The sequence below is a fragment of the Lithobates pipiens genome, unplaced genomic scaffold (genome assembly GCF_037356315.1).
Source record: "Lithobates pipiens isolate NorthernLeopardFrog02 unplaced genomic scaffold, aLitPip1_a1.2 Scaffold_8, whole genome shotgun sequence".
In the NCBI taxonomy this organism is placed as follows: Eukaryota; Metazoa; Chordata; class Amphibia; order Anura; family Ranidae; genus Lithobates; species Lithobates pipiens.
This window is the reverse complement of record NW_027507903.1, coordinates 526,795,875-526,823,298: the sequence shown is the minus strand read 5'-3', so window position 1 is coordinate 526,823,298 and position 27,424 is coordinate 526,795,875.

Genomic DNA, 27,424 nt, shown 5'->3' with positions numbered 1-27,424 from the left:
ATTGGAGTCCATTCACATGCCTGGGCGATTGGATGCTCTCTATAGATCTACAGGAAGCATACCTTCAAATTCCAATCTTGCCCACCTTCCAGAGGTACCTGAAGTTTGCAGTCGTCCAGACACATTTACAGTTTACAGGCCTACCCTTTGGTCTGTGCACGTCTGCGAGGACCTTTACAAAAGTCCTAATTGCCATGCTAGCCCCGCTCAGGGTGCAGGGTCTTAGAGTCCACCACTACTTGGACAATGCCCTACTGCTAGCCAGGGATCAAGAAGAATTACTGTCACACAGGGAGATCCTCATCCATACTCTGCAGAAGTTTGGGTGGCTCATCAACTTTAAAAAGAGCCATCTCAACCCGACCCAACAATTGTTGTACCTGGGAGCGCTGTTCAACACGGAGAAGGCATCTGTTTCTATTCTGACAGAGAAAGTGAAGGTGATCAGGAAGAGAATTTTAGCAATAGCAACTACCACTTGCCTATCAGCCTCTCGGTGCCTCAGTCTACTAGGCACCATGTTATCTTGCATCCCAATGGTTCCATGGGCCCACTGGCATCTCTGTCAGTTTCAGCTAGGCTTCCTAACGCAGTGGAGAAAGCAGAGCTTGGCACAACAGATAACAGTATCTTTCATTATGAGAAGGAGCCTACAGTGGTGGCTGAAGGTGGGGTTCCTAAAGAAGTCGCAGCCCTTAAGTCCATTAAGTTGGACCATTGTTACGTCCGACGGCAGTGAAGCACACTGTGAAGGTCAGTCAGTCCAGGGCAGATGGAGCTTCCCCACCAAGGGGATGGTCTCCAATGTGCTGGAGATTCGAGCAGCCTTTTTGGTTCTCCAGTCCCTATGCCACAGGATCAAGAACTGCCCAGTTACTCTGCAAATTTATAACAGGGCCGTGGTGGCCTATATTCAACACCAGGGAGGAACTTGCAGCAGCACATTGATGATGGAAGTAGAACCCATATTGGCCTGGGTGGAAATGCATCTACAGTCTCTGAGGGCAGTCTATCTCCCTGGGAGGTTGAATACACAGGCGGATCACCTGTCACCAAAATTCCTGGATCATACGGAATGGGCCTTGCCTCCCAGAGCATTCTCTGAATTGAACCACAGGTGTGGACTACCTCAAATCGACCTCTTTGCATATCACAACAACAGTAAGCTTCAGAGATTCTTGTCCAGATTTCCGCATCCCCAAGCGGAGGGAACAGATGCATTGGTTACACTTTGAATTTGTAGCCTGGCTTACGCCTTTCCTCCAACAGCTACAATTATGAGATTCCTCCTGAGGCTATTTCAAGAACATGTGACAGTCACAGCCATCCACGTAGGCCTTGGTTCTGCCTGGCGATACACCTCAGCAAACAGCATCCAATACCCCGACCAGCATTTCTGCACCTGCTGGTACAAGGCAGGTTCCTGCACCCGAACATACTCAAGCTGGAACTTCAGGCTTGGCTGTTGAGAGGGGGAGGCTGGAGAGCTTAGGATGCTCCTCTGGAGTTATTGCCACCTTACTGAAGGCCAGAAAACCCACTACTATTAAAGTCTACACCAAGATCTGGAACAGATTTGCACTCTTGCTAACAGAAAGAGGCCTGGATCCTGCAGCCCACCTCTATTGGTGGTATGGGACTTCTGGACTTCCTTCAATTGGTCATAGACGTGGGCCTTAGCCTCAGCTCATTAAAGGTGCAAATATCTGCAATCTCTGCAATAATAAAGCTCAGATGGGCTGAGGAGCTGCAAATCAGACAATTCTTAAAAGCAATTATCAAAATTCACCCACTGAATAAAAGAGTCTTCCCTCAATGGGATCTGTAACTTCTACTAGGCTTTCTATTGATCCATCCCTTTGATCCAATTGAGGATTGTTCCCTTTGGGACATAACGTACAAGGCAGTTTTCTTAACAGCAATTACCAATGAAAGGAGAGTAACGGAGCTTCAAGCTCTGGAAGCCTCAGAGAGGCATATAAGATTCTTTAGAGATCGAGTCAAACTAAGGCCAGTTGACCACTTCATTCCAAAGGTATTTGGGCTTTGCCCAACTTCCTCGAAGAGCGTTCAGTAAGTCTGCATGAATTAGATGTCACCAGAACCTTAAGGAAATACTTATCTGTTACTGCACCATTTAGATCTTGGAAGAAGCTCTTTATAATCCCAACAGTGAGGTATCGGGGGAAGGAGGCCACTGCAAGAACCTTGCCAGGATGGAATGTCAAACTCATACACAGAGCGTACCGAGCGAGGGGTGGCGACCTTCCTACAGTGGTGACTGCATGCTCCACCAGGGCAGTGGCAGCTTCATGGGCAGCTCTCTCTAATGTGTCCATGGAAACCATCTGTAGAGCAGCATCTTGGTCTTCTCAAAATACTTGAAGACATTATATAATTGACCCAGGTGCTTTGTCTGTAGATTTCAGAAGTAAGACTATCCAGTCTTCTGTTATGATTTAAAATAAATTTGGTTTTGTCAAGCAGTACACACCCTGTCAGCTAGTTATTTATAACTAGTATGCTGCCATGGTTTGGCATCAGGAAAATGGAAAACTGTATCAAATACTTATCGTAATTTTCCTTTCCTGACGCCAAACCATGGCAGCATATGAGCCCACCCAAGTGTGTTCCGATATGTGGCCTGTTACAAAGAATGGGGTGGCGGCTAACTATGCCTTTATTTATGCTGTTCACTGGTCCTGAGGTGGTCAAAAGGCAGAGCTCTTTCACTAGTATGCTGCCATGGTTTGGCATCAGGAAAGGAAAATTACAGTAAAGTATTTGATACTATTTTCCGTTTTCTTCATAGATTTAGGCCAACATATATTCTGCTACATCTCCTTGGTAAAACAACCCAAATCAGTTTATATGATTAGGTCTGTGTGGAAGTTATAGATTATAATATTATAATAGATATACAGTGGTGTGAAAAAGTGTTTGCCCCCTTCCTCATTTCCTGTTCCTTTGCATGTTTGTCACACTTAAGTGTTTCGGAACATCAAACCAATTTAAACAATAGTCAAGGACAACACAAGTAAACACAAAATGCAATTTGTAAATGAAGGTGTTTATTATTAATGGTGAAAAAAAATCCAAACCATCATGGCCCTGTGTGAAAAAGTGATTGCCCCCCTTGTTAAAACATACTATAACTGTGGTTGTCCACACCTGAGTTCAATTTCTCTAGCCACACCCAGACCTGATTATTGCCACACCTGTTCACAATCAAGGCATCACTTAAATAGGAGCTGCTTGACACAGTAAGGTCCACCAGAAGATCCTTAAAAGCTACACATCATGCCGAGACCCAAAGAAATTCAGGAACAATTGAGAAAGAAAGTAATTGAGATCTATCAGTCTGGAAAGGGTTATAAAGCCATTTCCAAAGCTTTGGGAATCCAGCGAACCACAGTGAGAGCCATTATCCACAAATGGCGAAGACATGGAACAGTGGTGAACCTTCCCAGGAGTGGCCGGCCGCCCAAAATTACCCCAAGAGCGCAGCGACGACTCATCCAAGAGGTCACAAAAGACCCCACAACAACGTCCAAGGAACTGCAGGCCTCACTTGCCTCAGTTAAGGTCAGCGTTCATGCCTCCACCATCAGGAAAAGACTGGGCAAAAATGGCCTGCATGGCAGAGTTCCAAGGAGAAAACCCCTGCTGAGCAAAAAGAACATCAAAGCTCGTCTCAATTTCTCCACAACACATCTTGATGATCCCCAAGACTTTTGGGACAACATTCTGTGGACCGATGAGACAAAAGTGGAACTCTTTGGAAGGTGTGTGTCCAAGTATATCTGGCGTAGAAGGAACACTGCATTTCATAAAAAGAACATTATACCAACAGTAAAATATGGTGGTGGTAGTGTGATGGTCTGGGGCTGTTTTGCTGCTTCAGGACCTGGAAGACTTGCCGTGATAAAAGGAACTATGAATTCTGCTGTCTACCAAGAGATCCTGAAGGAGAATGTCCGACCATCTGTTCGTGTACTCAAGCTGAAACGAACTTGGGTTCTGCAGCAGGACAATGATCCTAAACACACCAGCAAGTCCACCACCGAATGGCTGAAGAAAAACAAAATGAAGACTTTGGAGTGGCCTAGCCAAAGTCCTGACCTGAATCCTATTGAGATGTTGTGGTATGACCTTAAAAAGGCCGTTCATGCTCGAAAACCCTCTAATGTAACTGAATTAGGACAATTCTGCAAAGATGAGTGGGCCAAAATTCCTCCAGGACGCTGTAAAAGCCTCATTGCACGTTATCGCAAACGCTTGGTTGCAGTTGTTGCTGCTAAGGGTGGCCCAACCAGTTATTAGGTTTAGGGGGCAATCACTTTTTCACACAGGGCCATGATGGTTTGGATTTTTTTTCACCTTTAATAATAAACACCTTCATTTACAAATTGCATTTTGTGTTTACTTGTGTTGTCCTTGACTATTGTTTAAATTGGTTTGATGTTCCGAAACACTTAAGTGTGACAAACATGCAAAGGAACAGGAAATGAGGAAGGGGCAAACACTTTTTCACACCACTGTACCTACAGTATATATGGTATATTTGAAAATTGATCAGTCCTGATGTACCCGCTACCTGTCTCATTTCATTAAAATGTTTTTAATTTCATAATTTCATTAAAATGTTTTTCATTCCATTTGGAAAGTAGATAGTCCAAGCTTTTAGTACAAGTCATGGTCAGTTAAAATTAAATTTAAAAGTTTAAATAAAATGTAAAGTTGTCATTTTAACAAGTGTTTTCTCACACATTTCATAGGAGTGCTTAGAATTACACCCAAAAAAACAAACTCCTTCCAAGTCTAACCACTTAGAACCAGTGGATGATCTGGTCTGGGTTCGGTAGTCTAACCTCAGTAGACATTGTAGAGCAGAGGAGGCACAGGCTGCAGACTAGATGGCAGAGCTGCAAATGTTATGTCTCCCTTTTCTTTGCTCGCTGTCCATGCCGCTTGTCATCTTTGTGTCTGTCATTCTGTTAAAAATGAATTACTAGCAGAATGTTCCCACAATGATGGGGGAAGGGAGGCAACTTGTTGACACAGTCACAGATCAGAATGGGACCAATCACTCCATGCACTAGGTCCCCGGGGAATTCCACACAAATGTATAAGTTATATAGTTACATTGTTGGTAAGGTTGAATAAATAAACCAGTTCATCCAGTTCAACGTGTGTGTGTGTGTCACTACCATTTCTTATATCCCTATATAAATAGTGATCGCTAAAAACACATCCAAAAGTTTTGGGGAAATTATCGGTACTCCCTGCTGACACCTAGACATGGGCGCCGTCAAAAAATGTGTTTAATTTAGTTACATTTCGTTACGTACGAAAAAAAATGTGTTTTCGTACGAAATACAAATTTTATATTGTAATTCGTGTACAAAATTAAATTTGGATTCGTACGAAATATGAATTTTCGTTATATTTGTAAACTTTTTGTTAAAATCACGAAAGTTCGTTATGATGAAGCAAAAACAAGGGAGATTGCGCTATGGAACAAATTGGTGTGTCTGTGGTATGAGCAGCCTCTACTTAATTTACCCCCCTGTGTGGGTGGAAATAACTATAGAGAAAAGGGGAGAGTAGATCTGGCGCTATACCTTTAACCACTTCCCGACCGCCGCACGACGATGTACGTCGACAGAATGGCACGGGCAGGCATAAGGGCGTACATGTACGTCCCTGCCTTCCCGCGGGTCGGGGGCCCGATCGGGCCCCCGCCCGGTGCCTGCGGCGGTCGGTATTCGTTCGGGAGCGATCCCGGACGAGGGGGCGGCCATTCATTCATGGCCACCCCCTCCCGATCGCTCCCGACGAATAGAAATCCTTCGTGACATCACTTCCTCTCCTGTAATGTAAACACAGGAGAGGAAGTGATGTATTCTCTCCTCCGTGTCGGTATTTTTCGTTCCCACACCGAGGAGAGAGGATCGGTGAGTTGCACCAACACGTCACTACACAGTAGAACATGCCAGGCACACTCACACCCCCCCGATCACCCCCCCAATTACCCCTGCCCCCCAGTCACAGTGACACCAATGTCATTTTTTTTTTTTGCATTGGTGTCATTTGTGACTGTAATAACTGTTAGGGCAGTTAGGGTTAGCCCCCTTTAGTTCTAATGTACCCCCCTAACCCCCCTAATAAAGGTTTAACCCCGTGATCACCCCCCGTCGCCAGTGTCACTAAGGCTGGGTTCACATTGCAGCGGTTTATGAGAACGAATGTGATTCGCACCGCACTGCAGTGCAAATCACATCCGATCTCTGTGCGATTCGAGTTCAGCCATACAGATAGTATGGCTGAATTCGCATCGCACCCGCCGCACCCGCCGCAAATTCGCACGGGACCCTTTTTTTGGCCCGCAGCAGAATCGGATCGCATGGGTGTTCACACCATGCGATCCGAGTTTGCAGATCGCACTGCGATATGCGAACTGATCTGGGGGTGTCATTAACATTTCACTGACACTCCCAGCAGTACGCATAGGGCAGTGTGAACTGCCGCCGGGAGGCATGCGATGCGGGAACCCGCCGCGGATTCGTGGCGTTCCTGCATCGCTCCAGTGTGAACCCAGCCTAATAAGCGATCATTTTTCTGATCGCTGTATTAGTGTCACAGGTGACGCTAGTTAGGCAGGTAGGTATTTAGGTTCGCCGCAGCTTTTTATAGCGCCAGGGACCCCCATATACTACCGCATAAAGCCCCCTGATTGCCCCCTAGTTAACCCTTTCACCAGTGATCACCATATAACTGTTACAGGTGACGCTGGTTGGTTCGTTATTTTTTTAGAGTTTCAGGGCACCCGCCATTTATTACCTAATAAAGGTTTAACCCCCTGATCACCCGGCGGGTGTCATTTGTGACTGTAATAACTGTTAGGGCAGTTAGGGTTAGCCCCCTTTAGTTCTAAGGTACCCCCCTAACCCCCCAATAAAGGTTTAACCCCGTGATCACCCCCCGTCGCCAGTGTCACTAAGGCTGGGTTCACATTGCAGCGGTTTATGAGAACGGATGTGATTCGCACCGCACTGCAGTGCAAATCACATCCGATCTCTGTGCGATTCGAGTTCAGCCATACAGATAGTATGGCTGAATTCGCGTCGCACCCGCCGCACCCGCCGCAAACTCGCACGGGACCCTTTTTTTGGTCCGCAGCAGAATCGGATCGCATGGGTGTTCACACCATGCGATCCAAGTTTGCAGATCGCACTGCGATATGCGAACTGATCTGGGGGTGTCATTAACATTTCACTGACACTCCCAGCAGTTCGCATAGGGCAGTGTGAACTGCCGCCGGGAGGCATGCGATGCGGGAACCCGCCGCGGATTCGTGGCGTTCCCGCATCGCTCCAGTGTGAACCCAGCCTAATAAGCGACCGTTTTTCTGATCGCTGTATTAGTGTCACAGGTGACACTAGTTAGGCAGGTAGGTATTTAGGTTCGCCGCAGCTTTTTATAGCGCCAGGGACCCCCATATACTACCGCATAAAGCCCCCTGATTGCCCCCTAGTTAACCCTTTCACCAGTGATCACCATATAACTGTTACAGGTGACGCTGGTTGGTTAGTTATTTTTTTATAGTTTCAGGGCACCCGTCATTTATTACCTAGTCTCACTAGTGTACCCCTAAATTTAGGGGTGTCTACTTTCCAAAATGGGGTCATTTGGGGGGGGGGGTTGTGCCATCTTGACATTTTATGGCCTTCAAAACTGTAACGCCCTTAGAAAGCCTGAAGGCGGTGCTTGGTTTTCGGGGCCCCGTACGCGGCTAGGCTCCCAAAAAGTCCCACATATGTGGTATCTCCATACTCAGGAGAAGCAGCAGAATTTATTTTGGGGTGTCATTTCACATATGCCCATGGCATGCGTGAGCAATATATCATTTAGTGACAACTTTGTGAAAAAAAAAAAAGTTTGTAATTTTCCCGCAAGTTGTGGCAAAATATAAAATATTCCATGGACTCAACATGCCTCTCAGCAAATAGCTTGGGGTGTCTACTTTCTAAAATGGGGTCATTTGTGGGGGTTTTGTGCCATCTTGGCATTTTATGGCCTTCAAAACTGTAATAGGTAGTGAGAAGTGAACTCAAAAATTTACGCCCTTAGAAAGCCTGAAGGCGGTGCTTGGTTTTCGGGGCCCCGTACGCGGCTAGGCTCCCAAAAAGTCCCACATATGTGGTATCCCCGTACTCAGGAGAAGCAGCAGAATTTATTTTGGGGTGTCATTTCACATATGCCCATGGCATGCGTGAGCAATATATCATTTAGTGACAACTTTGTGAAAAAAAAAAAAAAGTTTGTAATTTTCCCGCAACTTGTGGCAAAATATAAAATATTCCATGGACTCAACATGCCTCTCAGTAAATAGCTTGGGGTGTCTACTTTCTAAAATGGGGTCATTTGTGGGGGTTTTGTGCCATCTTGGCATTTTATGGCCTTCAAAACTGTAATAGGTAGTGAGAAGTGAACTCAAAAATATACGCCCTTAGAAAGCCTGAAGGCGGTGCTTGGTTTTCGGGGCCCCGTACGCGGCTAAGCTCCCAAAAAGTCCCACATATGTGGTATCCCCGTACTCAGGAGAAGCAGCAGAATTTATTTTGGGGTGTCATTTCACATATACCCATAGCATGTGTGAGCAATATATCATTTAGTGACAACTTTGTGTAAAAAAAAAAAAAAATTTGTCATTATTCAATCGCTTGAGGCAAAAAAATAAAATATTCAATGGGCTCAACATGCCACTTATCAATTTCCTTAGGGGGTCTACTTTCCAAAATGGGGTCATTTGGGGGGGTTTTGTACTGCCCTGCCATTTTAGCACCTCAAGAAATGAGATAGGCAGTCGTAATTCGTAAACTAAAAGCTGCATAAATTCCAGAAAACGTACCTTAGTTTGTAGATGTGACAACTTTTGCGCAAACCAATAAATATACAATTATTGACTTTTTTTTTACCAAAGACATGTGGCTGAATACATTTTGGCCTAAATGTATGACTACAATTGAGTTTATTGGATTTTTCTAATAACAAAAAGTAGAAAATATCATTTTTTTTCAAAATTTGCGGTCTTTTTACGTTTATATCGCAAAAAATTAAAATCGCAGAGGCAATCAAATACCATCAAAAGAAAGCTCTATTTGTGGGAAGAAAAGGACGCAAATTTTGTTTGGGTACAACATTGCATGACCGCGCAATTACCAGTTAAAGCAGCGCAGTGCCAAATTGTAAAAAGACCTCTGGTCATTGACCAGCAAAATGGTCCGGTCTGAAAGTGGTTAAAGTATTGGTGAAAAAATTAATAAAAAAACCTCTATGTGAAAATTTGTAAAAAATTGCCAGCTTGCTGGTAAATAGTGAACTAATGATGCAAAACACAAAACATGGAACAATCCCAACAATATTACATGAAAAACAAGGAAGGGCCGTGCTATTCTGGGTGCCTAGATCACCCTAAGTACCATATATCAAATGCTTAATATACTAGCAACAACCGCCTTAAAAGAAATTCATAAATGCAGTACATAAACACAAAAATGGTGATAATATCCAAAACACAAAATCAATCAAAAAACCCAATCAAAAAATTAAGAAAATATAATCAAAATAATAATAGCAATAAGTGAAAGTCCCGCACTTATAAATAAACAAAAGTGGATTGTGCACAAAAATAAATAAATAGTGAATGATGAATGATGATAAAGATAGAAGATAATCATCATTATTTATCATCTACATTTTTGTGTTTATGTACTGCATTTATGAATTTCTTTTAAGGCGGTTGTTGCTAGTATATTAAGCACTTGATATATGGTACTTAGAGTGATCTAGGCACCCAGAATAGCACGGCCCTTCCTTGTTTTTCATGTAATATTGTTGGGATTGTTCCGTGTTTTTTTTTTTTTTTCCATGAAAATTTTTTATTAGAGATTTCAGAGAGAAAAAAACAAAGAGGCATAACCGATACAGAAATGTAAAGTATACAATAAATGAACCGGTGACGTGCGTATTCATACTCGAATACAGGATAAATCTAACTGAGCATTTGTTACAAGCAGGTTTTAACAATATTCCAATAACTGGCTGTAACTCCGCTGCATGTTGGTGCTTACTACAAAGCAGAATACGTGTGGTTGTCGGGCCCTATCTTCCACGGTAAGGGATGGAAGATCAATCACCCTTATTCGGCGGAAACTGGCCTGCAATGTCTGTGAGCTGGTTCACGTGTTTTGTATCATTAGTTCACTATTTACCAGCAAGCTGGCAATTTTTTTACAAATTTTCACATAGAGGTTTTTTTATTAATTTTTTCACCAATACTTTAAAGGTATAGCACCAGATATACTCTCCCCTTTTCGTTATGATGAGTTTATCATTATGAGGGACTCCCACCATCCCTGTGCTGTGCTGACTTCCTGTTTTTTTAACCTTTAGTTTCGTTAACTTTTTCGTAAAAATAACTAAAGTTCGTTATGATGAATTTATCATTATGAGGGGTTCCCACCATCCCTGTGCTGTGCTGACTTCCTGGGTTTTTAACTTTTAGGTTTGTTAACTTTTTTTACTTTTCGTTAACTTATGAATTTTCGTTATGAATTTGGATCCGAAATTCCTAAACAAAATTTCATATTTTGTACGGAATTCGTATGCATAAAAATTCGTATTTTGGATTCGTACGAACGTACGAATTTCCGGAAATTCGTATGAATGTTCGTTTCATACGAAACAAATCGTACATGTGTCTACTGACACCACCAACTGTGAAAAAGAGTTCCATATCCTTACCAATCTAATAGTAAATAACCCTTTGCACAGTTTCAAGTTAAATTATTTCTCGTCCAACTTTATTGAGTGGCTGTGAAGGCAGATTTTTTTCTCCCTATGCTTTCTCCCTATGCTTTGATAATTATATATTATGATCATATCTCCTCTTAGGCATCTCGTCTTCAGGGAAAAAAAGGTTTAAAGTGATTGTAAAGTGTTTTTTTTTTTAATAATAAACATGTCATACTTACCTGCTCTGTGTAATGGTTTTGCATAGGGCAGTCCCAATCCTGCTCTTCTCAGATCCCTTGCTGGAGCTCCTGGCCCCTCCCTCCTGTCGAGTGCCCCCACAGCAAGAAGCTTGCTATGGGGGCACCCAAGCCAAGCTAAAGCTCCGTCTATCCATTCAGACATGGAGCTGTGGTTTGGCCCCACCCCCTCTCTCTCTCCTGATTGGCTAAGTTTGATTGACAGAAGCGGGAGCCAATGACGCTGCTGCTGTGTCTCACCCAATCAGGAGGTAGGGTCCCGGATGTCCAATTCACTTGTGGACATCGCTGGATAGAGATGGGGCTCGGGTAAGTATTAGGGGAGCTGAGGGGGGCTGCTACACACAGGAGGCTTATTATTAGATAAAAAAAACATTCTGCATTTACAACCACTTTATTGCTTGTAGTTGCTCCTCATAACTGAGGTCCTACAGCCCCCTTATTAGATTTGTTGCCCTACTCTGTTGCCTTACTCTTTTTTCCAGTACGTCCTTTCTGAGGCTTGGTGACCAGAACTAGATGACATACTAAAGATGTGGCCAAACCAGAGTTTTGTAAAGTTGTAGAATAATAGTTTTGAGCTATTGCTGAGCTTTTTATTTACCAGGACCCCAAGATTGTTTTGAATTCTCAATTCCCCCAGATGCTCTACCCCTAACGAGTAGCCTGCATTGATATTTTTAGCCCACAAGTGCATTATTTTCCTTTTTTTATATTAAAGCGGAGGTCCACCCTAAAGTGGACCTTCCACTCATTGGAATCCTCCCCCCCTCCAGCGCCACAATTGGCACCTTTCAGGGGGGAGGGGGTGCAGGTACCTGTACAGTACAGGTATCTGCACCCACTTCCGGCGTAGATTCTGCAGAAGGTACGCCCCTTTCCGCAGAATCTATGCCCCTTTCCGAAAGTCCCCCGCTGCCTGCTGGGAAACACACGGATCCCAGAGACAGCGGGGACCATCCTTATTGTGCAATGCGACTCGCGCATGCGCAGTAGGGAACCGGGAAATGAAGCCAAAATGAAGCCGAAAGGCTCCACTTCCTGATTCCCATACCCAAGATGGTGGCGGCAGCACCCGAGAGATGATCGAGAGATCGGCTTCGGGTGCCGACATCGCAGGCGCGCTGTGTGGGTAAGTGTCATTATTTTAAAAGTCAGCAGCTGCTAGGCAATCGGCTCCTCCTCTCCTCACACAGAAGTCATCGTTGAGGAGAGGAGAGCAGATCGCTGCAGCCAGCTGGTGATCAGTGAGTATGAGCTGTTTTTACAGCTTTTTACTAACTGATCATCAGTCTAGTGTAAACACAAATCACCACACAGTGTAAACACACATCACCACGCAGTGTAAACACACATGTCACCACAATACACATGTCCCCAAATAATAAAAAGACATGTCCCCAAATAAAAAAACACATGTCCCCCACATATGTCCCACTAAAATCACACGTTCCAATGATTATCTGCACACACATGTACATGATCACCTGTACACATCTGTACATGATCATTTGCGTACATATGTCCGTGATCACACAAACCAATTATTATACACTTAACTGATTTTTTTTTTAGCCAAAAACATGTAGCAGAATACATTTTGGCTTAAATTGATGACAAAATTTGATTTTATTGGATTTCTTTTCAAATAGAAAAAAGAAAATATTGTTTTTTTCCAAGTTTACGTTTTTTTTGCGCTTATATCGCAAAAAATAAAAAATGGAGTCGTGAATAAATACCACCAAAATAAAGCTCTATTTGTGCGAACAAAATGATAAAAATTTCATTTGGGTACAGTGTAGCATGACCGCGCAATTGTCATTGAAAGTGCGAGAGCGATGAAAGCTGAAAATTGGGCTGGGAAGGAAGGGGGCGAAAGTGCCCTGTATTGTAGTGGTTAAGTATTGAGGTTCTCCGTCAGCTTTTTATAGCGTCAGGTACCCCCATATACTACCTAATAAAGGTTTTAACCCCCTGATTGCCCCCTGGTAAACCCTTTCACCAGTGATCACCATATAACTGTTGCAGGTGACGCTGGTTAGTTAGTTTGTGTTTTATAGTGTCAGGGCACCCGCCGTTTATTACCTAATAAAGGTTTAAGTTAGATTTTAGGGTCAGATAGGATCTGCGTCGCCCCAGGCAGAGTCAGGTTAGTGCCAGTACCGCTAACACCCACGCACACAGCATATACCTCCCTTAGTCGTATAGTATCTGAACGGATCAATATCTGATCTGATCAGATCTATACCAGTGTCCCTAGCAGTTTAGGGTTCCCAAAAAATGCAGTGTTAGCGCGATCAGCCCAGATACCTGCTAGCACCTGCGTTTTGCCCCTCTGCCCAGCCCAGCCCACCCAAGTGAAGTATCGACCGATCACTGTCACTTACAAAACACTAAACACATAACTGCAGCATTCGCAGATTCAAGCCTGATCCCTGAGATCGCTAACAGTTTTTTTGATAGTGTTTTGATACAGTCGCTGACAGCCTAGGAGCTTTTTTACCTGTGAGTCTCACTAGTGTACTACTAAATTTAGAGCCCAAAAAGGCAAATCGAAGATACACTAGTGAAAAGGCCTACACGTTTCTGAGCATGACAGATAGTGAAGAGGAAGTCACTCATCTGTCAGATTCAGGCTCAGAATACGATCCTGTAAAAGACATCGACTCCATGACAGATAGCTCTGACGATAGAGTTGTGGTCCCTGCCAAGGTCAGGCATACCAGACCCCAATCTTCTCCTTCTGTCATTGAGGTGCAAGAACCGCAGGTCCTTCATATGGAGCAGAGAAGTACTAGTGCTGCTCATACCTCTGGTGAAGTGGCAAGCACCAGCGGCCTAGTACACACTGGTCATAGTCAAACCAGCACTGCAGTATCACGTGGTGACATGGCGAGTCCCATAAGTGCAGTTCAAGCTGGTGAGGTGGCAAGCACAAGTAGTGTCCCGCTGCCACCAAGAAGACAAACACAGGCCTGTCATGCCCATAGTGCCCTTCCTGCTGCATTTGCCAAACCTAATTGGGAACCCACCACTTCTGCAGCACCCGTACTTCCCCCATTCACTGGCCAACCCGGCTTTCAGGTGGAAACAGTTGATTTGTATTCACTGTTTTTCACCGAAGATCTCTATAGATCTATTGTGGACCAAAGCAATTCAATACAAGCAGATTTTTTGGTTCATGCATTTCAATGACAATTAACTCTGTCGTCCTCGGGGAGACTCTGGATACAATCGGGTCTACAAAATTCGGCCCCTCATAAACCACTTCAACCAACGTTTTGCAGACTTGTTTACTCCCCATCAAGTTGTCTACATTGATGAGTCCCTGATTAAGTTTTCTGGCCACTGGTCATTCAAACAATACCTTCCCAGCAAGCGTGCCAGATAAGGGGTCAAGATGTATAAGCTCTGTGACAGGGCCACAGGCTATACATGTAGTTTTATGGTTTACGAGGGCAAAGATAGTCACGTAGAGCCGACAAACTGCCCTGACTACATAGGAAGCACTGGCTAGATTGTGTGGGACTTGGTGTCACCCTTATTCGAAAAGGGGTACCACTTGTTCGTTGACAATTATTACACAAGCGCGCCACTTTTTAGTCACTAGTTTGATCAGCAGATTGGAGCATGTGGCACCATGCAACCTAATCGCCGGGGATTTCCCCAGTGACTTGAAGATTCCCATCTTAGGCTGGGGGAGAGAGCCTGCTTGAAGCGTAATAACTTGCTCGCTATGAAGTGGAGGGATGATAAGAATGTTCTCGTTCTTACCTCCCTTCATGCAGACACGCTCGTCCAAATAAATACGGCGACTGGTGTTGTGGAGAAACCCCTCTGTGTCCACGAATATAACCTTAACCACTTTCAGACCGGACCATTTTGCTGGTCAATGACCAGAGGTCTTTTTACAATTTGGCACTGCGCTGCTTTAACTGGTAATTGCGCGGTCATGCAATGTTGTACCCAAACAAAATTTGCGTCCTTTTCTTCCCACAAATAGAGCTTTCTTTTGATGGTATTTGATTGCCTCTGCGATTTAAATTTTTTGCGATATAAACGTAAAAAGACCGCAAATTTTGAAAAAAAATGATATTTTCTACTTTTTGTTATTAGAAAAATCCAATAAACTCAATTTTAGTCATACATTTAGGCCAAAATGTATTCAGCCACATGTCTTTGGTAAAAAAAAAGTCAATAACTGTATATTTATTGGTTTGCGCAAAAGTTGTCACATCTACAAACTAAGGTACGTTTTCTGGAATTTACGCAGCTTTTAGTTAACGACTGCATATCTCATTTCTTGAGGTGCTAAAATGGCAGGGCAGTACAAACCCCCCCCCAAATGACCCCATTTTGGAAAGTAGACCCCCTAAGGAAATTGATAAGTGGCATGTTGAGCCCATTGAATATTTTATTTTTTTGCCTCAAGCGATTGAATAATGACAAAAAAAATTTTTTTTTTTTTTTTTTACACAAAGTTGTCACTAAATGATATATTGCTCACACATGCTATGGGCATATGTGAAATGACACCCCAAAATAAATTCTGCTGCTTCTCCTGAGTACGGGGATACCACATATGTGGGACTTTTTGGGAGCCTAGCCGCGTACGGGGCCCCGAAAACCAAGCACCGCCTTCAGGCTTTCTAAGGGCGTAAATTTTTGATTTCACTTCTCACTACCTATTACAGTTTTGAAGGCCATAAAATGCCAAGATGGCACAAAACCCTGACAAATGACCCCATTTTAGAAAGTAGACACCCCAAGCTATTTGCTGAGAGGCATGTTGAGTCCATGGAATATTTTATATTTTGCCACAAGTTGCGGGAAAATTACAAACTTTTTTTTTTTTTTCACAAAGTTGTCACTAAATGATATATTGCTCACGCATGCCATGGGCATATGTGAAATGACACCCCAAAATAAATTCTGCTGCTTCTCCTGAGTACGGGGATACCACATATGTGGGACTTTTTGGGAGCCTAGCCGCGTACGGGGCCCCGAAACCAAGCACCGCCTTCAGGCTTTCTAAGGGCGTTACAGTTTTGAAGGCCATAAAATGCCAAGATGGCACAAACCCCCCCCCCCAAATGACCCCATTTTGGAAAGTAGACACCCCTAAATTTAGGGGTACACTAGTGAGACTAGGTAATAAATGACGGGTGCCCTGAAACTATAAAAAAATAACTAACCAACCAGCGTCACCTGTAACAGTTATATGGTGATCACTGGTGAAAGGGTTAACTAGGGGGCAATCAGGGGGCTTTATGCGGTAGTATATGGGGGTCCCTGGCGCTATAAAAAGCTGTGGCGAACCTAAATACCTACCTGCCTAACTAGCGTCACCTGTGACACTAATACAGCGATCAGAAAAACGATCGCTTATTAGGCTGGGTTCACACTGCAGCGATGCGGGAACGCCACGAATCCGCGGCGGGTTCCCGCATCGCATGCCTCCCGGCGGCAGTTCACACTGCCCTATGCGAACTGCTGGGAGTGTCATCTCCCCATCCTTTGCAACCAGATGTCCTTCCTCATTCTTTATGGGGCCAATATGGTCTGTCCTCCTTTTTACTATTTAAATACGTAAAGAATTTCTTGGGATTGTTTTGCTCTCCTCCACTATGTGTCTTTCATGTTCTATCTTAGCCGTCCTTATTGCACCCTTACATTTCTTGTTTATAAAGTCTGAATGCTGATTATGATCCCTCAACCTTGTATTTTTTTAAGGCCTTCTCCTTTGCTTTTATATGCATTTTTACATTGGAGTTAAGCCATCCAGGACTTTTGTTTCCTCTTTTCAATTTATTACCCAATGGGATGCATTGGCTAATGCCCTTATTTAATATGCTCTTAGCACTTGTACACACAGTCGGACATTCCGACGGACCGCGTTGTCGGATAATCCGACTGTGTGTGGGATCCATCGGACTGTTTCCGTTGGAGTATCCGACGGACAAAGTTTTAGAGCTGGGCTATAAAACTTTCCGACAACGTGATCCGATTGGACTTTGTCCGATTGTGTGTAGAGAATTCCGATCGGACAAAGTGCCACGCATGCTCAGATCAAATTCCTAGACCAAAGCTATTGGCTACTAGCCTGAACGTAGTCCCGTCGTAACAAAATAACTTCATCACGTTACGTAAGATCGGATTTTCCGACAACTTTGTCCGACCGTGTGTATGTAACACAAGTTTTGGACAAAATCAGACGGATTTTGATGTCGGAATGTCCGACCATGTGTACAAGGGCTTAAAGCAAACCCATCTGTCCTCTGCGTTCTTTGTTCCTAAGATTTTATCCCAATTTATTACCTCTAGTAAGATCCATAGCTCAGGGAAGTTGTCTCTTTTGAAATTCAGTGTCTTTGTATTTCCCTTATGTTTCCTATTTGTGTGATTTATAAGGAAGCCAATTGACCTGTGATCGCTGTTCCCACAATTGCCCCATATTTCCACATCAGGTCTGTATTGTTGGTAATCAGTAGATCCAGTAATGCTTTATTTCTAGTTGGTGCGCCTACCATCTGACCCATAAATGTGTCCTGCAAGACATTTAGGAACTGGCGAGCCTTAGATGAATGTGCGGTTTCCTCCGCCCAGTCTATGTGGATAATTAAAATCCCCATTATGATAACAGCTCTCATCCTTGCTGCTAATCCAAATTGCGATAGCAAATCAGCCTCCCCTTCCTCCCTCAGGTTAGTTGGCCTATAGCATACTCCCAGTATTATTTTCCCTTAGCTTTATCCTTTAGAGCTCTACCCATAAGGATTCCACCTCCTCCCTAGCTCCCTTAGTGATGTCATCTCTCACATTCACTTGTACATTATTCTTGATATATAGGCATACCCCCCCCCCTTTTTTTACCCTCTCTATCCTTGCAATAAAGGATATACCCTTGAATGTTTGCCAGCCAATCATGAGAGCTGTTGAACCAGGTCTCTGAAATCCCCACAAAATCAAAATCCTCCTCGTACAATAGTATCTCTACCATCTACCATCACCCATCTTGTCTGCCAGGCTCCTGCCATTGGTGAACATGCCATGTAGTTTAGACCGGTTGCATATTATCCTCTTATTGGGTGTTCCGAGATTGCAACTAGGACTTGCTACAATACTTACCTTGGGTTTATGTGCTTTGGCAAACCTACCACTAATGCACCCAATACTACCCTCTGGAATATGTTCCCACTGACTATCTCTACTTCTGGACCCTCCCCCACATCGCCTAGTTTAAAAACCCCTCTAACTTTTCGGCAATCTTTATTCCGAGTTGATCTGCTCCCTCCTCATTTAGGTGCAGTCCGTCCCTTCTATAGTAGCAGTTATTTACTGAGAAGTCGGCCCAGTCCTCCAGGAACCCAAACTTCTCCTTACTACGCCAGCTCTTTAGCCACTTGTTTACTTCCCTAATCTTCCTCTGCCTTTCTGGTGCGGCTCGATGTACCAGTAATATTCCTGAGAATACTACCTTGGAGGTCCTTTTTTTCAATTTAGCTCCTAAGTCTCTAAAATCGTTCTTTAGGACACTCCATCTGCCTCTGACTTTGTCATTGGTGCCAACATGCACCATGACAGCTGGGTCTTCCCCAGCCCCTCCCAGTAATCTGTCCACCAGATCAGTGATGTGCCGAACCCGAGCGCCCGGTAGACAACATATGTTTGGCGCTTCAGGTCTTTGTTACAGATTGACTTCTCTGTCCTTCTAAGAATTGACTCCCCTACAACCAGAATATGTCTTTCCTTTCTCTTCGCTTCCCCCCCCCCCCACTCTTACAGGAGGAGTTCTTCCCCTGGTAGCTAGGAGAGTCCCTTAGCTTCAGCAGTGCTGGTCCCTGACTGGGATCACCAATGTCACTCAATGGAGCTTATTTATTGGGATGCTCCAGCTCTGGATCGGCCTCCCTAGCACTTCCCCCTCTACCCTTCCTGACTGTCACCCATCTACTCTTTGCTAGTGCCTGCACCTCTCCACCTACCTCTGTGCTGGCCCCTGCTGGCATGTGCCATGTACATTCCTGGCTCTCCTTTAGTATGGAGGGACTTCTCAGTGCTGACAATTGCTTCTCCAGATTCAGAACCTGGGCTTCCAGGGAAACAATGCACTTACATTTTGCACAGCAGTATTTACCCTCTATTGGATGATCAAGGAACACATACATGCCGCAAGATGCACAACAAGTCTCCTCTCCACACCCGCCGGGCACCGTACCTATTAAATTTGATGAGGATTGGGGATTATACCCTGTCCAAATTACCAAACAACTAGCTTCCTGACACTAATATTCAAGACAATACACACGTACTCAACAAGACAATACACAGGTACTCGCAGACCACTCACAGACCTACGTGCACTCGCAGACCACTCACAGACCTACATGCACTCGCAGACCACTCGCAGACCTACATGCACTCGCAGACCACTCGCAGACCTACATGCACTCGCAGACCACTCGCAGACCTACATGCACTCTCAGACCACTCACAGACCTACATGCACTCTCAGACCTATGTGCACTCGCAGTCCACTCACAGACCTACGTGCACTCGCAGACCTATGTGCACTCACAGACCACTCGCAGTACTAATAATACTATTTTAATAAGAAAAGTCTTGGATGTGGTCCCTTAGCATTCCCTCCAATAGTTTGCATACTACTGATGTTAGGCTAACTGGTTTTTAGTTTCCAGCTTGTTGGTCCCTTTTTTGAATATTGGCACCATATTTGTCAATCCGTTGGTATCATTACAGCCAGGAAGCTGTTCTCATACTGACACTATTTCTATATATCTGGTTCAAACAGCCCTCTTTTGGTTACTTCGATTTGAAAGACACCTAATACAACAACGATAATGTACATAGAGCAGTAAGTTAGTGACTAATTTCAGCCAATCATCTAAGAGCATTTTGTACCCAGTAGAACTGGTGTAAAAGAACTCATTGATATAAAACAATATTATATAATTCAATGGACTCATAACCTTCTTAAATAAAAAGTGAATTATTTAAGAAACTGAAATGTACAGAGATGGCTATTTAATTCATGTCTTTGGAAAATGACATAATTCATGAAAGAATACTTTCTCTTCTACGTGATTCTTTTTAAACTACCATGTTTTAATGAAAGCAGGCATCAACTGAGTATTGGATTGCAAGCTATGAATAATTTTTCACCAGACATTTTATTCTTCAAAATTGGCAAAATAAAGTGCTGGGTTTGCCAGCTATTGATCCTAAGAAAAACTGAATTTGCGAACAGTATAATCTGTTTGTGACATAGTGTGCCAGGACTTAAAGAACTGTACAAAAGAAAAGTGAAGAAAATGAAGAAATGAAGAATTGTTAGCTTCCCTGTATGCAGTCTCACTATGAACCATAACCAATTCAAGACAAAGCTGCTGGTTGACTAGTGACCTCCGCACTCTAGTGGAACTATGCAGTCCTCATCAGCTGGAACATCTATCCTCAGACTAATTTTCCCAACCAATGGTGACCATATACATACTTTATATTGTGAGCTAGACAGCATGATAGTGAACATTGTTTTTTACAGAATTGTTACTAAGACAAATGTCCATTAGACTGAAAGGGTAAGGGGCGCCTGTGATAAAGACATACTATGAAGCATTGGCCAAAGTTAAACAATGCAATTATATACTGTATATGTAAAATGATATAGCTGTAGGCCATTTGTGTACCTCCTGAAGCCTAAATGAAAAACTCTCAGTCGCTTCAATCATTTTTATTCGATTTTTCTTTCCAAATAATAAACAAAACATAACAACAAAGCAACCTCCTTTCAGGGCTGGACTGTTCAGTGAGCCCAGTCTAAGTTTGGAGGGAAACATAGTATGTAAGAAATTAGTGTATCAATGAACATGAGTCCATCAGCATGGTAGTAAATAGTTCAATCCCTTTGAAGGAACAGAAACCTATTGATAACCATAACAAAATAACATGTAAGAAATTGGATACGGGGATCAGGTCGGCTCACACTAGCCCAATGATGCAGTAGACACGCATGGGAGATATATATGATAGCTCTGACTATGAGAATAGATAGGACCCATAGGGCCTGTAGCACCATCAATATATAGCATCTGCTAGATTGACTTCAAAATATTAAAACTTAAAACATGTGTTGTGGAGTACCAAAACATATTCCCAACAGATATCTTAATCATCTATCAGGGCAAATAACCCCATCAGCTAGATCAAGGTTACCATTAATAAAATAAAGAGGAAAAGGGGGGGGGGGGGACAGGAAAAAGACAAGAGGGAAAAAAAGAGAAAGAACTAAGATAAAGAAAGTAGGTCTGACCGAGAATCCATCTCTCATGAACCCAGGAGTCAGCTCCCTGCATCTAGAACCTGTAGGTAAGTAAGCCAAGGGGTCCAGATCTTTTCAAAAAGGGGTTTTAATCCTGACATGTACAGTATTTCACTATACCAGTTTTTGCATATGCATACACAGACTTAATGTGCATAGTTATGTTGTATCTATATTTTTATAACCTGTTGAGGGTATTGTGGCCTTTCCTTAACCAGTAATGAGTCATGGAGACTATGTAGTTGATAATATTTCTTAGCATGCATAATGCATATGTGGGTCTGCATACATTTGTGCAGAGAGCTTTTTTTTTAATTTTGACCTGAGAGCTGCACTCCCTAGCCACAGTCATGTACCAGGCTGAGGATTTTAAAGGCTCAGTGATCTCTTATCGGGGCTTAGCACGCATTCACTATACAGACAGTTAGTCTATGGGTTTTTGTCTGCAATATCCATAGAATTAGTTTCCAGCAATGAGATTTATAAGAAAAGCACTACTCCAGTGCCATGACTGTCAGTTTCAAAGAAAGAAAAACTCTGCATTGGCATCAGCTAAGAAATACAGCACTGACCTAATCTATGGCTTCGGCCCAATGCCAAAGGATTGCCAATATCTGACAAAGATTAACTGTCTGCTTCCTCTGGATAGTTGATTTTCTCAGAACAAAACTACATTTTGTACACTTTGAATCAGTGGCTAGTCATAGAAAGGGAATTAAAGTTCCTTTGATAAAGTAAAAACAAGTAGACAATTAAAGATCTATTGGCATGAAAAAAAAAAAAAAAAAAAAACATTTGAGGACAGCATGTGAAAATGTCAAACTATGTGTTTCATCTTGTGTAATACTGAAAGAGCAAAGGCATTGCTTAAACCTGAAGTTCAGGAAGACATCTAAACACTCAAATGAAATATTTATAAGCGATTTGCTTTACCTGATAAGGGATTTGTATTTCTATCCACCTGGACCTGAGCTTTACATATATACAACATATTTTGGCCACTTTTCTGCACTGTTCTATGATTGGATAGTACAGCCTACAGACTGGTGAAATCATCTCTTTGCTTATACCTGATTGACCCTTCTTCAAATATGAGTGCTGCTCTACACAAGTTTACAAGTAGTTAAAATCGTGTCAATTGTAGTAGCATTTAATTTGAAATAAGTTTATTGAAATATTTGAAATACATAGCTTCATTCATTGATTTCCTTCAATAGCTATGTGGAGTTTGATTTAAAATGCTAATGTATCATAATATTGTCCTGGGCAGGAAGGGGCGAAAGTGCTTGGTATTAAAGTAATTAATAACCATGCATTGGTCCATGGATGAGAATGACCACTGTGAGTGATATGCCAGTTCTCAATGGGGGCTGAGAACATAATAAAATGAGCAAGTTCTCAAAAAATGTCCTTAAAGTGTAAATAAAACCATTCTTTCCATTATATATATATTTTAGGAATGTTTCACAAGAAATGCAGACAAAACAGGGTAAAAAAAAAGAAACACTTAAAGCAACTATCATAGCAATGTATACAAAAGACAACAAAAAGACAAAAACTTTTTTTTTTAGTTTTGGATAGTGTGGGAAAAAATTAAACCCCTGTCAAGTTATTACTATTTTCCCAGACTCTGATAGACAAACTTGCCCATAATTCCTGTCCTGTTGACAGTGGTTTCACCAGGCAGGCAGTGAGAAAAACATTTTAATAGGGACACAGACAGAAGTTGTGTTCTAAACTCCACTGAAGAAAAGCATTTTATTGCTATGTATGTCTCTTTGTGGAGATTTTTCCTCACTTCCCACCTGGAAAATGTTGATAGCAGGACAGGAAATGAGGTTGGACCTGTCCACTTCCTTCAAAATGAAGAAAAAAAGGTTTGGCTGGTCATATACGAAAATTTCTTAAAACATTTAAAGAATAACTGCATTTTCAAGCAAAATTCAGATTTCCTTTTGTCCCCCTCAACCCCTGAACTAAACTACCCCCTCTATCCCCACCCAATATGATCTAAATCAGAAGACCATGACCCGCAAGAATATTTCGTGATTTTTTTTCCCCCAGTGGAACCTACACAGTAGAACACCATAGATAATGCTATATATAGGGAATTCCAACAAGGGCCATGATGTCACTCATTGGACACACTGCAGATGGGATTAAAACATCACTATTAATGTACTTTATCCACCACCCAGTAATTCATATCTAGCGCTCACATGCATGAGCTACAATCGCAAACAAAAGCAGAACTTTGAGGTCTCGTCAACACTGCAAGTTTAACGCTCTTTACAGAGCTGTAATTTTAAGGCACAAGACAATTTATAACCACTATCAGCCTCCATATGGTTTCCCTATTAAAATTAGATTTTCAAAATGGCATCCATGGATTCTTTCAAAACAGAGCAACACAAAGTGATTGTATAAGCAGAGCATGTCTTCCAGAGCAATGATTGTGGATCAACATTCTGTGTGGGCGAGGGAAGCACTTTTAATGCTCTTTCCTTAAATCTTGGAACAGAGTCAAAAATCACATATGTGCAAATATCTCAGATTATATGGATATACATTTTTGTTAAACAAGAAAAAATGCATGAATGTGACAAGATTAACCAGAGTGGATTTTCACATATACCTACACATATAGTCTGAAAAGCATTACATTTGTGAAAATTAGTTCACATGTTGTTCCGGAATTGCTTGACTAAAATATTCATCAAATCCTCCAGGTTAAATAGCAGCATGGGCTGCAAGGGTTTATAAATGGCCACAGCAGACATTTTATTTACATAAAATGAACAGCCCAATTAATAAGATAAATTATTTCTGTAAACATTACTAAGGTGGGGTCTTTGTAAATCCATAGTAATACTTCATCTTCCCATCACACATGCTCCTGGATAAGCTCTCAAAGTTTGGGTGCTGCAGCAACAACCAGCTGGATACTGGTTCAGGTCACAAAGTAGATATTTGCCAGCACACCACTGATCAACACAAAGTAGCGTCAAAATGTATTATTTATTGCATGATCACAACACAAGGAGATGTCATCCATGGTGTGCTGGCAAATATCTACTTTGTAAATCCATAGACAGAACATTTATTTAGTGAAAAAGAAAAACCAAGGATGAACGTAGACCTTAAATTGGTAATCACCAGGAGACCCAAAATGAAAAAGAGAGCACTCAATTGAATAAAAATACAAAGTTTATTTTAACATCATAATAAAAACATATTAAAACCAGAAATAGAGTACATAGAGTAAATATAGAATGTAAGACCATCTGCATACTCCAGCCACAGAGTCCACCATATCTATGTGCATACCTACAGGTTTTACTGTGTTCACATAGATTTCACCTACAGTAGGTGGAACAATACCATTTATTTATGTAATCACCTGATATGTACTCTATTTCTGTTTTTAATATGTTTTTACTATAATGTTAAAATAAATTTGGATTTTTATTCAATTGAGTGCTCTCGTTTTCATTTTGGGTCTACTGGTGGTTACCAATTTAAAGTCCTTGGTTTTTCTTTTTCGTCTATATTTGGATGTGGTCCCACATTTTGAGTCATGTCTCAACCACTTCTCACAACATTTATTTAGTATCCCACCTGTTCTTGGCTGCACCATACCTATTCAAAGAGATTACCACATGTATGCCCTCTTTATCTCCTCTAATTCCTGGGAGAACCACCACAAAACAACCACATTTTTTAACATTCTGTATTTCATTAACCCCTGAAGACACACTAACCCATTAAGCTACTGTGATAATGATACTTTTTCTTTTTCCTGATTTTTTCTGATCTCTTTGCTCTTTTTAAAAAAAAATAGGTCCTACCATTTCCCACAGGCTCTGCAGCTTTTCCGGGTCCTTGTCCATTTGGCTTTCTCCATTAACTACCCTCCTCACTTTACCTCATATGTGAAACTGCTCACGTGACCTTTTCCTCTCCTTCATGCGGGTCTATTGTATTTTGTGTTTTTGGACCTGACTTAATGAGCATACAGTTTGGTAAAAGTACAAAGTAGAGCTTGTTTACAAGGCCATTGTCTCCAATGGGATTTCGTTTCTCAGTTCTTTTTAAATGTAAAAGAAAGAAAATAAATAACTATAGGGATAAAAAGAATAACGTTTTTGTTTTCTATACATTAATGGATATCTTCTACAAATCAGACTAATGAAGAAGTGGTTCTCATATCCATAGATAACTGTCATTCTCTATATTGTTCTGCTCTGTTCTTTGGTTTTTCTCTGCCCTCCTATCTTTTTTTCAAGAAAAAAGTACAGAGGGCGTGACCATTCCTTGGAACTCCCTCTGAACTATGTCCAGCTGTCTCCTACTCTATCCACCTCTAGGCGATCCCTGAAATCATATCTCTATAAGGAAGTTTATCTTGTCTCCACCAAACGACAGAATTTTTACTTTCTCCATCAATTTATCCCCCCATAAATAAAGTGGTTCTAAAGTCAGAAGTTTTTTTTTATCTTAAACACATCACATAATATACCCTTGTGGCTAACAGAGGCCGGAGTCAAGGAAAGACTAGATAAGCTTAACACAAATAAATCAACAGGACCATATGGCTTACACCCCAGAGTCCTCACAGAACTCAGTCAGGCTATAGCTAGACCATTGTTCCTAATCTTTGCGACAGCATACTGACAGGAATTGTACCAGCAGATTGGGGAAAAGTCAATGCGGGTACCAATATTCAAAAAAGGAGATAGACATATTCTGGGGAACTACAGGCTGGTCAGTCTAAGCCCTTGTACACATGGTCGGACATTCTGACAACCAAATCCGTTGGATTTTGTCCGACGGATTTTGTCCTACGGATTTAGTCCGAAACTGTTGCATACACACGGTCGGACCAAGTTGTCGGATTTTGCGGTTGCCAAGAACGCGGTGACGTAAGCCATGTACGGCGGGACTAGAAAAGGGAAGTACAGCACCACATCCGGCACCCTTTGGTCTCCTGCTGACCCCTTACTGTATATCACCAGGCAGGATACCTGCATGCGGCAAGCCACCACTCCGGAGCAGAGGCTCATCGCCACGTTGCGCTACTTGGCGACTGGGAGAAGCCTTCAGGACCTCAAGTTCTCTACAGGCATCTCCCCCCAGGCTCTGAGGATCATTATTCCAGAGACCTGTTCTGACATCATTCAGGTTCCTGCAGAAGGACTATATGAAGCTAAGTTTTCTCCTTAAACATCTCATTCTATGTATTTCATGATTGCTAATGTCTTGCATTTCTTTGCTCATTCCCTAATTACCATCATTGCAATATGCTCTAATTCATATGCTCTGCCCCTTTGTCCTCAGGCATATTTGCCTCACTAACTTCCCCACCATGCTCTTTTTGGCCCATCAAACTATAGCCTAGTCACTTACCAATGTCTTTTGTCAGCTCAATAGTATTGTTTTCCCCTAAACACCCCCTATAATGTCTACAAATGTGATGTGTGTGCTTCAATTCATGCAGAGTCACATTTTTCAAATTTTTGGGGTTGTGCCAAACTCATTAGGAACCCCCCTCCCCCCAACTGCTAGCTCAGCTGATATCTGATGACTTTACCAAACCCAATACACACTATACCTACCTTTTTGATGAGCACATTTCTGGATGAATTCACCTAAGCATGTAGTGCAAGGGCCTGCCTCAATACTTTCAAATGCTATTTTTTTAACCTATTAATTATCTGGATATGTAATAGCAGAATGTCAAAATGTGCTTCCATTTTGTTTTCTTTTTGGGATTATGACACTTCTAACCTGTCCGGTGGCCTGCCAATAGTGTAACTAAGGAGGGGCTTCCCAAAGTATCACACATTATTTAGGCATTCAGCTCTCAATCAAGTGGAGAGGGTTACCTGTCCTAAACATCCCCCCTCATTTTTTAGCAAGGGCCCATCAGATGGGGGGATGGGGGGGGGGTGATGACTCTCATAAGGGGACCTTATACTTTAGGTTTTAAATACTCAGTTCCCAAAATGTTACACTAATTTTGTCCAAA